Source organism: Phocoena phocoena, chromosome 3 (genome assembly GCF_963924675.1).
Source record: "Phocoena phocoena chromosome 3, mPhoPho1.1, whole genome shotgun sequence".
Classification (NCBI taxonomy): domain Eukaryota; kingdom Metazoa; phylum Chordata; class Mammalia; order Artiodactyla; family Phocoenidae; genus Phocoena; species Phocoena phocoena.
The window spans coordinates 148,321,502-148,334,322 of NC_089221.1; the positions used below are offsets into that span (position 1 = coordinate 148,321,502).

The 12,821-nt window shown below is 37.5% G+C and overlaps 1 protein-coding gene across 1 annotated transcript in view; it reads right to left on the reverse strand.

The window, feature by feature from the left end:
* Positions 1–12,821, reverse strand: part of FBXW11 (F-box and WD repeat domain containing 11) — a 123,597-nt gene that overhangs the window by 86,792 nt on the left and 23,984 nt on the right. The gene's annotated exons all lie outside the window — the stretch shown is intronic.

Consider the following 12,821-nt stretch of genomic DNA (forward strand, 5'->3'; position numbering starts at 1 on the left):
TTCCCACACCACAGCGTCAGGAAACTGAGGCTCAGAGGTAAGTCATTTGCACAAGGACAAACAGCAAAGGAGGGGAGAGTCAGAATTTCAAACCTTGATGGCTGCTATTAAAACCCACATTCATTCCACAAGACTATGATGCCTCTATTATCATTGATCACCTGAAATTTTATCATCTGGGTACAGTTTTGCACATCCCTAAATAAAATTACAGGCGACCTAGAGACATAAGGCAAAAAGAACAAGAAAGATAAGCGACAGACTGATTGATACAGGAAATAAAAGAGCTGATAAAAACGCATCTGATTTTGAGTGTCATCCATATCTCTGCCTTCCCAAAGGAAAAAACTTTAGAATAATCATGATTTTCATTTTGGACTTTGCTTACAAAGTTCATTTGACACAAGTAAGAATTAAAAGCTTCTTTCATTTACCCATTCCCATTCCTCTTTCAAGAGCTTGCTGGTTTTAAGGGAATTAAGAAAAAAAGTGAAATATAAACATATGCATTATGGCTAGTATTTTTTAAACCATTAGATTATTTATGGTATTCAATAAGTACTTTTTCAGACCTAAGGTCAATTAATTTACTCTGGCAAAATCAATAATCATCCCCCCCCCCAAAAAAAACCACAAAAAACAAACCTGAAGGTGGGTGCTTGGGTTCAACCAAGATACTGCAGAAGCCTCAGGCCCAACCTCATAAACTTGTTTATTCTAGCTATAATTAGGATGGTTAAATATACTCACTTTCCTGGGACAGTCCAGGTTTACACTGGTCCCAGCATAACTTTCACTCTCAAAGTGTTCTGGTTTGGTAGATAAATTCTATGGTTACCCCAACTATAATATAAACAAAGTCCACTATGCTTGAAATCAGACCCGATTCCTTCCTATCCAGCATCTGTACTTTCTAGTTATATCTCACCTATAATGTAACTAGAGTATTGAGATTATTTAGAAAAGGTATTTAAGGAATACAAAACCAGGGCTTCCCTGGTGGCGCAGTGGTTGAGAGTCCACCTGCCGATGCAGGGGACACGGGTTCGTGCCCCGGTCTGGGAAGATCCCACATGCCGCAGAGCGGCTGGGCCCGTGAGCCGTGGCCGCTGAGCCTGCGCGTCCGGAGCCTGTGCTCCGCAACGGGAGAGGCCACAACAGTGAGAGGCCCGCGTACCGCAAAAAAAAAAAGAAAAAAGAAAAAAAAAAAAAAAGGAATACAAAACCAGAGGACTCAAATGGAATAAAAAAACGGAGCAGGTTTTCGGTAACGATAACATGCCACACATTTCCAATAGTGTGCTTTCATTTCAAAGCTTCCCATAGCCAATACAGTAAAGTATATCACTGATACTCCAGTCACACATATTTTGCCACTCCAACACTTTCATAGAGTGCCATAAAAGATGCTGAATAAATGTTTGTATAATATAATGAAAATAGCTGCCATTTATCAAGCTCTTGTTATATGCTAGACAGCTGACATAGTAAACCCTCACAAAAACCCTTGTAAGACAAGTATTATTCCATTTTACAGAAGAGGAAACCAAAGATCAGGAAAGGAGAGCTTGATTTGTTGAAACAGCAACTTGTCCAAGGTACAAGAAAAAAAGGGCTAATTGATGGCAGAATTAGGACTACAAGTTAATCCTGTCTGACTCTAAGCAAACATGTTTTCTTTTTATTACAACAAACTCTCTCTATCCAGAGATACCTAGCAAAATGTTTAGGGCAGAGAAAAGGCCCAAACACATTACGTATGTATACACAGATTACACACATTATTTAATTTAAATAAACTTCCAACATCCTCATAGCTCAAGTTAGGTTTCTTTTTTGGAATCTTTGTAGTTATCCAAATCACAGAATCACTCAGATCTGAGAATAGAGTTTAAGGATTATACTTGTATTCAGCAACTAATACCAAATTAATGCCCAAGCTCATCTGCAAATCAATTTTCATTTATTCACTAAAAACAGATTCCCTCTGCAAGGTTTAACATGTATTTGCCTCAAAGGTAAAAACCATGAAGGCATAACGTACTGTACCCTAATTAGATTCTGCTAATAACTTGAGATCCAGAACTTTAAAAAAAAAAAAAAAGGACCAATTTTCACATTCAATAAATCAAAGAATCATAGACTGTGGAAACTGGAAGACCAATTAGTTCAAACTTCCACCCCTGATTTCAGAAATGAAGAAACTAAAGCCCAAAGAAGAAAAGTAATGATCTTCCCAAGGTTTCCTAATCATCTAATGATCGAATTAATACTTACAAGAATATGGAAAACAACATAAAGAAAAACTTCTGAGAACTTAATTTCAAAATATTAAACATTTATTACAAGTATTTTTTAAAACTTGATATTGAACGTGTATATCCAGAAAAAGACTTTTAAAGGACCCTTTGAGGGTCCAGTTTCCAAGAACTTATCTTTATAACGTCCATGGAAGATACTTTGGGGTAAAGAGAGTGATGCCAGTGTTCATAACGAGTATTAGAACTGCCCTACTTTCACACTCAATTACCCTGAAGCTAAACAACCAACCACAGTGCTGAAAAATAGTCTTTACTCAAAAGAAAATGCCACTCTAGGAAATACCATCTTTAAATAAAGTCTACACCTGCTCATCTAAATAAGGCTCCTCTTAGGTCTAACGGTCCAAGAGGACATTGATCTAATTTGAAAATAACGGCTAATCATAAAAGTTCCATATTTATCAACCTAAGAGCATTAAAATACAGCTCTGACCACAAGCAGTAATTGATTCTTAAAGCTGCTAATTTTAAACTTAGGGACCTGGTTGAAAATCCATGTTGACTATTGTGGAACAACTATTATCCATCACTCTTTAACTGAATAATGTAAAGATTTCTTCATATAAGCTATAATCACAGTGCAGACTATTATCTCTCTTTTTCTTTTTTCTTTTTTTAAAGCTAACAATGGTCTATCTTTAAACTTCTGGAACACTATCTCATTGTTAAAATATGTCTGAAGAACTTACCCTGATACCGTGGGTATTTACCAATTTTAACAAACACTTATTGACCCTACGTATTAAGCTAACAACAATACAAACTAAGCCTCTTTCCTCTTGAGACTTCAGCCTGGAGCTCAAGAGAAACCCAGAGGGATCACAATGGAGATGCTTAAGAGAGGCCTTTCAGGGGTAGAAAACCCCTAAGAAATGTTTGTTTTAATTTCACATTTAGCTACTTGTAATGACCAATATTCTAATTTAGGGTTGTTCACAGAGAACAGGAAATGATTCACATGGGATTCTAACATTAACAGCGAATACCCAATTAGACTGATTATATTTGTATGTTCTATAGCCAAAGAAAATAACGTTAATCAAGGAAACTGATAGTGTTTATTAATTTTGTCATACCCACTGTATAATCAAAAACAAAAATCAGGGCCACCATGCTGAGAAACACTATAAGACAAAAAGAATAATAGCTTTTGGCATTTTTCAAAAGCAAAAAGTTATTAAAAGAGGTAGGAGGGAAATGTCCTAGGCTCTCTTCCTATTGCCATAGGAACCACAAATCAAAAGGGAAAAGTGGCTGCAGGCACCTTGCCTCTGATTGGCTAGCTTTAAGAAGAACTCACAAAAGCTAACTTTGGTCTGTGTCTAGATGGAATTGTTTTGAATATCTTGCCCTGATTCCTTCTCAAAGAGGCAATTCTTTTAAAAGCTACTCAAAGAGGTATTTTATGTTAATCGTCTCTCTAATGTCACTCTAATTTAGAAATAATGCCCTATAAATCCTAATTTGTTTCTTTCCACAGAACTACCAGCTTCTTCTATCATCACGATTGAGATAACCAAGTTGAGGGGCTTAAATACTATTCCATTCAACAAAAAACTTACCTGACCTTATATCTGCAGACAGAAACGCAATGAAGATATTCTCTCTTTCCTCCAGCAGCTTACAGGAGGGAATTTTGAGAATGTGCCATGTAAATACACACACACACACACACACACACACACACACAGTCTCTTAACACACCCAAAGGAGGAAAATGCCTAAACTAAGCCATAAAGGATGAGTAGGAGGCAGCCAAGGGAAAAAGAGAGAGAGACACATTTCCGGCAGAATAAACAGCATTAAGCAAAGCCAAATAGCTAAGAAATGGCAGTCCTATTCAAGTATCTGCAATTAATTTAGCATGACTAAAGTATCTAAGTGTGAGATGAGGAAAGCCTGATAGAGAGGGGCCAAATCACAGAGGACTCCCTTATACCATTCTATCGAACTTGAGACTTCATCCTGTAGGAAAACAGCTCTTAGGCTGCGTGCTATAGCTCACCAGTAAACAGCCAATCCTTCCCAGGTGTGTGGTCCAATTTTTTATCAACATGTATGAGACTTTTTTTTCCCCTGCAACTCAGTATACCTACTGCTTCAACAATATGTGTCAGAGGAACAGAAGCAGGTCATGCAACACACTGGCAAGGGTGGGGGTGAGGTTCTTAGACTAAGAGAAGTAGGAGATGAAGCATAATATCAAGCCAAAGCCAAGCCGATTCAAGCAAGCATCAAAGAAAAAAGATGCTGTTCTCTAGAACATGTGGGGAACATTTGCCACATGCAAGAATAGAGAAAAAAGAAGTTGGCTCAATAGTAACCCAATGATAAAGAAAGGAAGTAATAAACAGTATACAAAAACTGTGTATGTTTTTATAAATATTGTGAAATAAGAATGTTTAGAATGGTTTAATTCCTTCAAATGAGACATCAAAAACTTTAACATTCAAACCATTTCTAGAGACAATGATGAGACAACTATTAAACTTTTAGGCAGAGGAATGACCTTTGGCAGCTGGAGTGAAGCATGTTAAAGAGAAGTTAGAAAGATAAGTCTATTAGAGAGACTAAAGACAGCCCCTCATTTTTATTTTACAACTAATGCAAATTTCTTTCAGCTGGGCTACAAAGAGTAGAAACAAGGGCCAACACTTACCTTTGGAAGTACATGTCTAAAGTCAATTTTTTTCCAATAAAACTCCCACCATAATACAAAGAGTGCCATGATAATGAAATGGGAGCTACCAAATACAGAAGGAACGAGAGAAAAGATCTATTTCATAGTAATCACTTGGCGATAACACCCTCTCCACTGGGAATCTCTATCCAGGAGTGCGGGACTTGGTCCTGAAGAATGATACAGTAGGTGGGCTCAAGGAGAGTATGAAACTCCAGCCCTCTAAACCTAGATGTGACAGCTATAGAGTATCCATTCAGTTTCTGCTGGAGGCTGTCCTCATCTCAAAGCAAATAAAGCAAGAATTAAAGTTAATCCAAATTAGGAACTATCCTATTGTGTCTGAATTCTCAGACTGTTGCTTTTCAAGAAGCTGTAGTAGTTGTAATGAAAACAGAGCCACAAAGCTTTTAAAAGTGTCTTTCTGGGGCTTCCCTGGTGGCACAGTGATTGAGAGTCCACCTGCCGATGCAGGGGACACGGGTTCGTGCCCCGGTCTGGGAAGATCCCACGTGCCACGGAGCGGCTGGGCCCGTGAGAAATGGCCGATGAGCCTGCGCGTCCGGAGCCTGTACTCCGCAACGGGAGAGGCCACAGCAGTGAGAGGCCCGCGTACCGCCAAAAAAAAAAAAAAAAAGTGTCTTCTAAGAGTCACAATGTAGGTTTCTGCTCTTCTAATGTTTGATGGCAGCCTACAAGAAATAGCAAACTCTCACCAAATAACTGTATTGTTTTTAAAACTAAGAACCATAATAATCAGGTTGTAGCATTATGAATTCTACAACCTGATTAACTTTTGTTAATTCATAGTTTAAAGCTATTTTCCAAAGTGTTTTAAAGAACTGAACACTGGTCCATGCCTCAATGTGTGAAAGGCTTACATTTCCTTATAATGGTATTTTATTATAACAGAATTTGACAGTAACCATGTGACATGTAACCAAGAACGTGAATGCTTTAATTCTTAGCAACTGTACTGTAGAACTACATATTTATAGATAAGGCACCACAGGGTATTTTCAGGCTGCGATATATGTTAAAGGAAGAAAAGGGCATGGGGAGAAGGAGGCAGTGGAATGAGAAAAGAAAAAAGGGTAAGAATGAGGAAAATTGAAATTTACTTTTTTTTGACAAGTTTTAGAGATGCAAACCCAACCAAATTGTAGTGGAATCAGGATTCAAAGCCAGAGCCCAAACTTTCCTTAAATCCTACTACTAAAACCAAAACAAAACCCCCAAAACTTTCAATGTCCAAATATCTCATCTTATATGATTATCTAAAAGAAGATACCAGAACCCAAAACTAAAATGGATCTTCACAGTTTTCTTTGGTAGAGGGACGAAGGGTAATTTTTCTTCTATAATTTCTGTTCATCCATATTTTCTAATTTTTCTCCAATGAACATCTAGTACTTATAATAATATTTTAATACTACATTATATAATTTTAAGTGATGCTTTATTTTTATTTAATTGTATAACTAGTTATATAAGTTGTTATAAGTTACAAATAGTAACTTGACAATTTAAATAAAAACAAATTCTTTTCCCAAGAATTAATTTAGTCTATCTCAAATACCTGTGGTTTAAAATGAGTTAAAATGCTGAGTGCTAGAAAAATATTTTACCTAGTGACCTTCAGATACAGCAGTGAGCATCAAAACGGTAACAGCTTATTCCTGAGTAACTTCAAATGAAAAAAAAATCATCCTTGTCCAGTTCACAACTACCACTCAAAACTGTCACTATGTTTTTTCAGCACTCTAACAGAAGCTGGAGAGAGGAAGGATTAGATGTATGAAGGGGGAAGCAGAATCTCTATTCGAAGCAGCATGACAGAAAACAGGATGTAACACAATAATCTATTTCCGGCATAGCCACATGGGTCCTCAGTTGTACCAGGACCTGTCTGAGGTTCAGCTGCCAATAAGGAACAGATTCCCCTAGCAAGCTCCAGGTCAGATCAGTCTGACCCAATCCCAATGGGGTTTATCCAAGATCCACAAATCCTGAGACAGCAGAGAATTAAACAACAGTTAAATTAAGTACATCTGAGCCTTTAGGCAGTTAGCATCTCTGTTCCAATTAGGAACATTTTTCAGGACTAGGGGAGACCAATAAACTATAAATTTAATATCATTTTCAATAAAAAATGTTAAATGTAAATGAAATTTACAAAAAAGGATAATTTGGGAAGGAGATGCAAATTTGTATTTTCAGAGTGCCTACTATGTGCTAGACACCGTACAGCTATCGGGATCTCATTAACTGACACACCACCTCTGGACAAACAGGTACCTTAGTTTTAAAGAGGAAGAAACTAAGGATCAGAGACATCAAACCACTTGCCAGAGGTCAAAAGTAGCAGACTTGCAACTCTGACTCCAAAATCCCTACTTTCTTCCCTGAATTATACTCCCTGTCACTTCCTTTGTTAGACATTAAACTCCCTAAAGCAGCAATTTTCCTGATTTACTTTCAAATTTTATCTGCTTGTCACTCATCTATACTGCTGATGGGAGCATAACTGGTACAACCTCTCGTGTGCAACTTATCAATACATACTCAAGACTTGAAAAAAATGCACATCATTGATTCAGCAATTTCATATGTAGGGAATTATAATACAGGAAAAAATAAAGATATGTCCAAAAATATAGCTAAGAAGATGTTCATCACATGACTGTCATAACAGCAAAGGAAAAAATGCCCAACAATAGACTGGTTAAATAAATTACAGATCATCCAGAATATTATGTTTCCACCAAATAAAAATCATTTATATAGGAGTATATTTATTGACCTAGAAGTAAGTTACATAAGAAAAGGAAGTTACAATACAATGAAAAAAGTTCAAGAAACCTTAAGTGAATAAAGCCTACAAAATCAGGACTTACATTATATTATGATCTCATTTTATTTAATAAAACACATATAGGGGCTTCCCTGGTGGTGCAATGGTTGAGAGTCCGCCTGCCGATGCAGGCAACACGGGTTCGTGCCCCGGTCCGGGAAGATTCCACATGCTGCAGAGCGGCTGGGCCCGTGAGCCATGGCTGCTGAGCCTGCGCGTCCAGAGCCTGTGCTCTGCAACGGGAGAGGCCACAACAGTGAGAGGCCCGCGTACCGCCAAAAAAAAACCAAAAAAAACACAAATAACACATATAGGATACAGAATTAAATACAGGTGATTTTTTACTCTTTTTGTCTACCATAGTTTTTCAGATGCAGCCAATATAAAACTGGCAATATAGTATTCCAGTTTCTCACCCCTTTCTCCTCCAGGCCACCTCAAAACAGAGTAAGTGGCATTTCCACACTATTACTTGGGGTTCTGGTCCTAGCAACTTTTCCCTTGGTTCAGGCCCATGCTCCAATGAATGTGGAGAGCAGGTGGGGTTAGGCTAGCTACCAGAGTTTGGTTGCACTCTGAGGTGACAAAGACATTACCCTAATAGCTGAGAACACCCAGCCACAGAAAACTCTTCACCAACCGTGTTGTCTTAGGAGGCTACCACTTCTAAACATCTGACAATCCATACTCCACACTGCATGACACCTGAAAAGAATTCCAGGGTGCAAGATTTAAAAACTCACCTTGTTTTGTAGACATCATCTGAGCACCAAGGGACATCTGCTCTCATTATCTATACCTGGGCACCAGCCCCACCCTGAGTCAGTCCAACCTCCCCTTCTTTACCATTCCAGACACAGGTGCTGGCGACACCCCTTCCTCATCCTTCTACCAACTCTCACAAGCCAAAAAGCTTTAATCAGAGAATTTCTGGAAGTGCCTACACAACAAGATCTGACTGCCCTATCATAACAGTACTGAACCAAAATTCTTACCCTACTTTCATGTAAGAGAGTGCAAAGTTTATCATGTTTTAAAAAGAACGTTAGAGTTTATTTCCTGGCAGTCTTGTGGTTAGGACTCCATGCTTCCACTGCAGGGGGCACAGGTTCGATCCCTGGCCGGGGAACTAAGACCTCGCAAGCCGCTTGGCATAGCCAAAAAAAAAAAAAAAAAAAAAAAAATTAGAACACAGAAAGAGGAAACTTTTTTTCCCCTGATATAATGAACACTCTCATTTTTTCTAGGAAGAAATATCACCTTCAGAAAGATGCCTTAAGGAATGTTACTGCATCTACTCTCAATAGGTCTGACAATTATAGTCAGACCACATCATAATCCTACTTTAACTCTTTCATTTAAACTGATTATTCATTCAAAAAGTTTACTGAACATGCCAGTATACTAAATGCTTCAACAGACAACACAAGAATTCTGAAAACCAAATATTCTGGTATCAAAATTATTTCTGGAAATAAAGCTATATTATTTCCCAGTTCACTAAAGGGAGATAAATGGCTAAATTCCTAAAGTATAAAATACTTCAAAGAAATGCAGTTTCACTGCTTTCAAGAGAATTAAAACTCAACCTCCACTAACTTATGGTATTTTAAAAATCACTTCCAAAGACTTTCAAAGCTTCCGCTATCTAACATGCTTCCTGTCTCACTGTACCTATCGAACGAAAGTTGGTCCTGCTAAGAAATCTTTTGAAATCAAACCTTGCACCATTTAAACATGCCCTCTAATATTTTCTAAACACTGCTCATTTCTCGAATACCCATTTATTTTCAGAGACCTAACCAGCCCCCATTCCAAAGAAACACATATTCCAAGTTAGTAGAGTCTCAATGTTTAAAATTTTATACACACACACACACACACACACAGAGCGATGGATCTAGAAAAAGATCGTAATCAAAAGTTTGCTTCTTTAAGCTAGGAATAGCATGAAAGTGAGTGGTCCAAGCTAACAGATATACAGGGATTTATCAACTCTTAATTAAATGTATAGTAAACTTTGCATTTGCTCTACTTTCTCATATAATCCCCATTGTTCTCATATCCTAAGCAGACCTTGGTTTCAAATAAGAATGAAGTTTTGTGCCTCACAATCCACTGGGCTCTAAGAACAAATGAATCTGTCTTTCAGCCGGGGGCTAGGACTGCCTTAGTAAGGATTCCTGCTGCTTGCTGCACAGCAAGGTTGTCTTTGATTCCCTTCACACTGTTTCCTGCAGGCAATTGGGTAAGGGGAGTTCTTACCTCTTGAAGCCAGAGATTTCATTAAATTCTGGAGCTGAAAGGGACCTTACAGAGAGCATTTTGTCCATCTTCTTAAAATGTTTTTATAGCCCAGGTCTTCTAAATATCTCACGAGGTGCTTTTGGTATGTACCCCCTTGAAAGCACCTAGTCTCAACAGCAGATAATTGCTGCGAGACACATGCTACGATAAGGTCAACCTATACGTTACAGACCTTTGTGCAGGAGTACATATGAACACAGGTAGACTACAACACTCTGGAAGTTCTCACACAAAGGAAGTAATGAAGTCAAGATGTAAAGGCCCAATATCAATTTAAGAGATACTGGACTTCTTTGTCAAAAACACTATTAAGCGCCATTGTTTTAATAACTTTATGTATGACAGCTATAAGTGGTCAGTCAAGATGTTCTACAAAGCACAGAACAGAGATGTCACCATCATAATAAATTTTTTATTAACTCTGAGAAAATACAGAATTGAGAGGAGGATCAGAAGACAAATCTCATGCGGGCATTTTTTTGCTGCATTTAAGACAAAAAAATATATTCCATGATCCACATTTCTTTTAATCGACGAATTAAAAGTCTAAAGAGAAACAATAAAAACAGCTACCAAGGGGCTTCCCCGGTGGCGCAGTGGTTGAGAGTCCGCCTGCCGATGCAGGGGACACGTGTTCGTGCCCCGGTCCGGGAAGATCCCACATGCCGTGGAGCGGCTGGGCCCGTGAGCCATGGCCGCTGAGCCTGCGCTCCGCAACGGGAGAGGCCATAACAGTGAGAGGCCCGTATACCGCAAAAAAACCCACAACAACCCCCCAAAACAAACAAACAAAAAAACAGCTACCAAGATTGGGATGTGAGCAAAAAAGGTTGAAAGGGTGATATTTACTTTTACTTTGAAAATAATCAAATTCAAAAACCAAAAATTGGTCTATAAACCACAGGAAACACAAAGTACTAAACTTTCCTATAAAATTTGTACTTTATTTCCAAATAAACTAAGTGTTGTATTTCCAAAATAATTTATAAAAAATAAAGTAATACAAGCAATTAATAAGACAATTTACCAATTTACAATGTAATGCTTTCAGGTCCTCACAGTGCTTGTACAGAGTAGGAACTCAATAAATATTTGCTAATTTATCAAATAATTAACATGTAAAGTCCAGAAGGTTACATGCAAAGCAATAATTTGATTCAGAGGCTAGAGAAGAATGTAATGTTGTAATTTTAAAGGGCTGATGGTAGACACTTGTTTTTTGACTACATCACCTAATCACAGTGTGATTACGTGAATAAGCACATACTCGGGAATAAGCACATACTCCAAGTTGAATCCAGGACTTCTACAGGAGCCACAAGAAATCTCTTTCCCTACTGAGCATGAACATAAGAGGATGAAAGCTGGAACTGCCCTCATGCTACCACAAGGGACAGCTGGTTCTAGGAGGTACTACATTCACTCTGAGGAATAAAGCTGAAACCACATCTACCTCTGGATTTTTCAAATTATAAATTCCCTGTTTCAGCTTAAACCAGTTTTGAGTTGGGTTTTCTGCCACCTTATACTGGAAAAAAATCATAACAAACCTTAAATATTTAGTTCAAATAAAACAGGCAAAAGCCAAAAACGTATTTGACATGGCCATGGTCTTAAAGACAAAGAATATTCTGCAGATGAAACGTTCTTAAATTTATTTTTATTTTCCTAGGAAGTCATTTTATTCTACTAAAAGTATTCAAAACTAAATGTTCGAAGAATATCCCGTTCCTGCTATAACACAGACACTAGAGAAAGAAAAAAATATGTAACAGGGTAAACTAAACACTAAGAAGAATGCAGAAAGAAAGTACAACAGAAAAAACGAGTCCTGATTTTCCAAGGAGCTCTGATACCCAATACTGAGAAAGCTGACCCACTGCTTTACAGGCATTTAATTCCAAATAAGCAATGAGGTTGGCAGTACCAAGTACAAGCACACCAAATAAATAAATAACCTTAGAGCAAGGAATATATTTATCATCTAAGATTACAAAAGTCCTGCAAACTGCTACAGACACAGCATATTACTATTACAAGCAGCACCTAACCTGTGCCCCTCCTGTAACAACTAACCTTATTCTATGCATTTTTGCATAATTTTAACCCTTCCTTTATCTTATTTTACTACATTTATTTTTTCCTTTCGTCTTCATTTATCCACTTATTTTGTTTTTATCTTCCTACACTGTATGGGTCATTGTAATCACTCAAATTCTTTTTTTTTTTTTGAAATAAAGTAAGGTTTAAGTATATACTAACAATAGCAAAAGTCATTACATTTCTGAACTGAGAAAAAGAAAAAAGTTGAAAACTTTAAAAACTATAGGAATAAAACTCTAATACTGATAGTCAATACCATAAAATGTGTCATCACTGTCCTTGGCAAAATTGACAACGACATGTGGATATTCCTGCAGCCAGGTTACTGCTTCTCTATCAGCTGTCAATAAATTATGCAGTTTTTAACTCCGAAAAATGCAAATGCAAAGAAGTTCTGTATTTCTTCAAGAATCACTTACTTGGAAAGGAGAGAGAATATCACCAAAGTAAGAAAGCACCATAGCACAGTGGACATAGCATGAGTTTTGATTTTTGTTTTATTTTGTTAATTGATAGAGAAACAAACTAAACTTAAATCTAACAAACCTCTGGATGT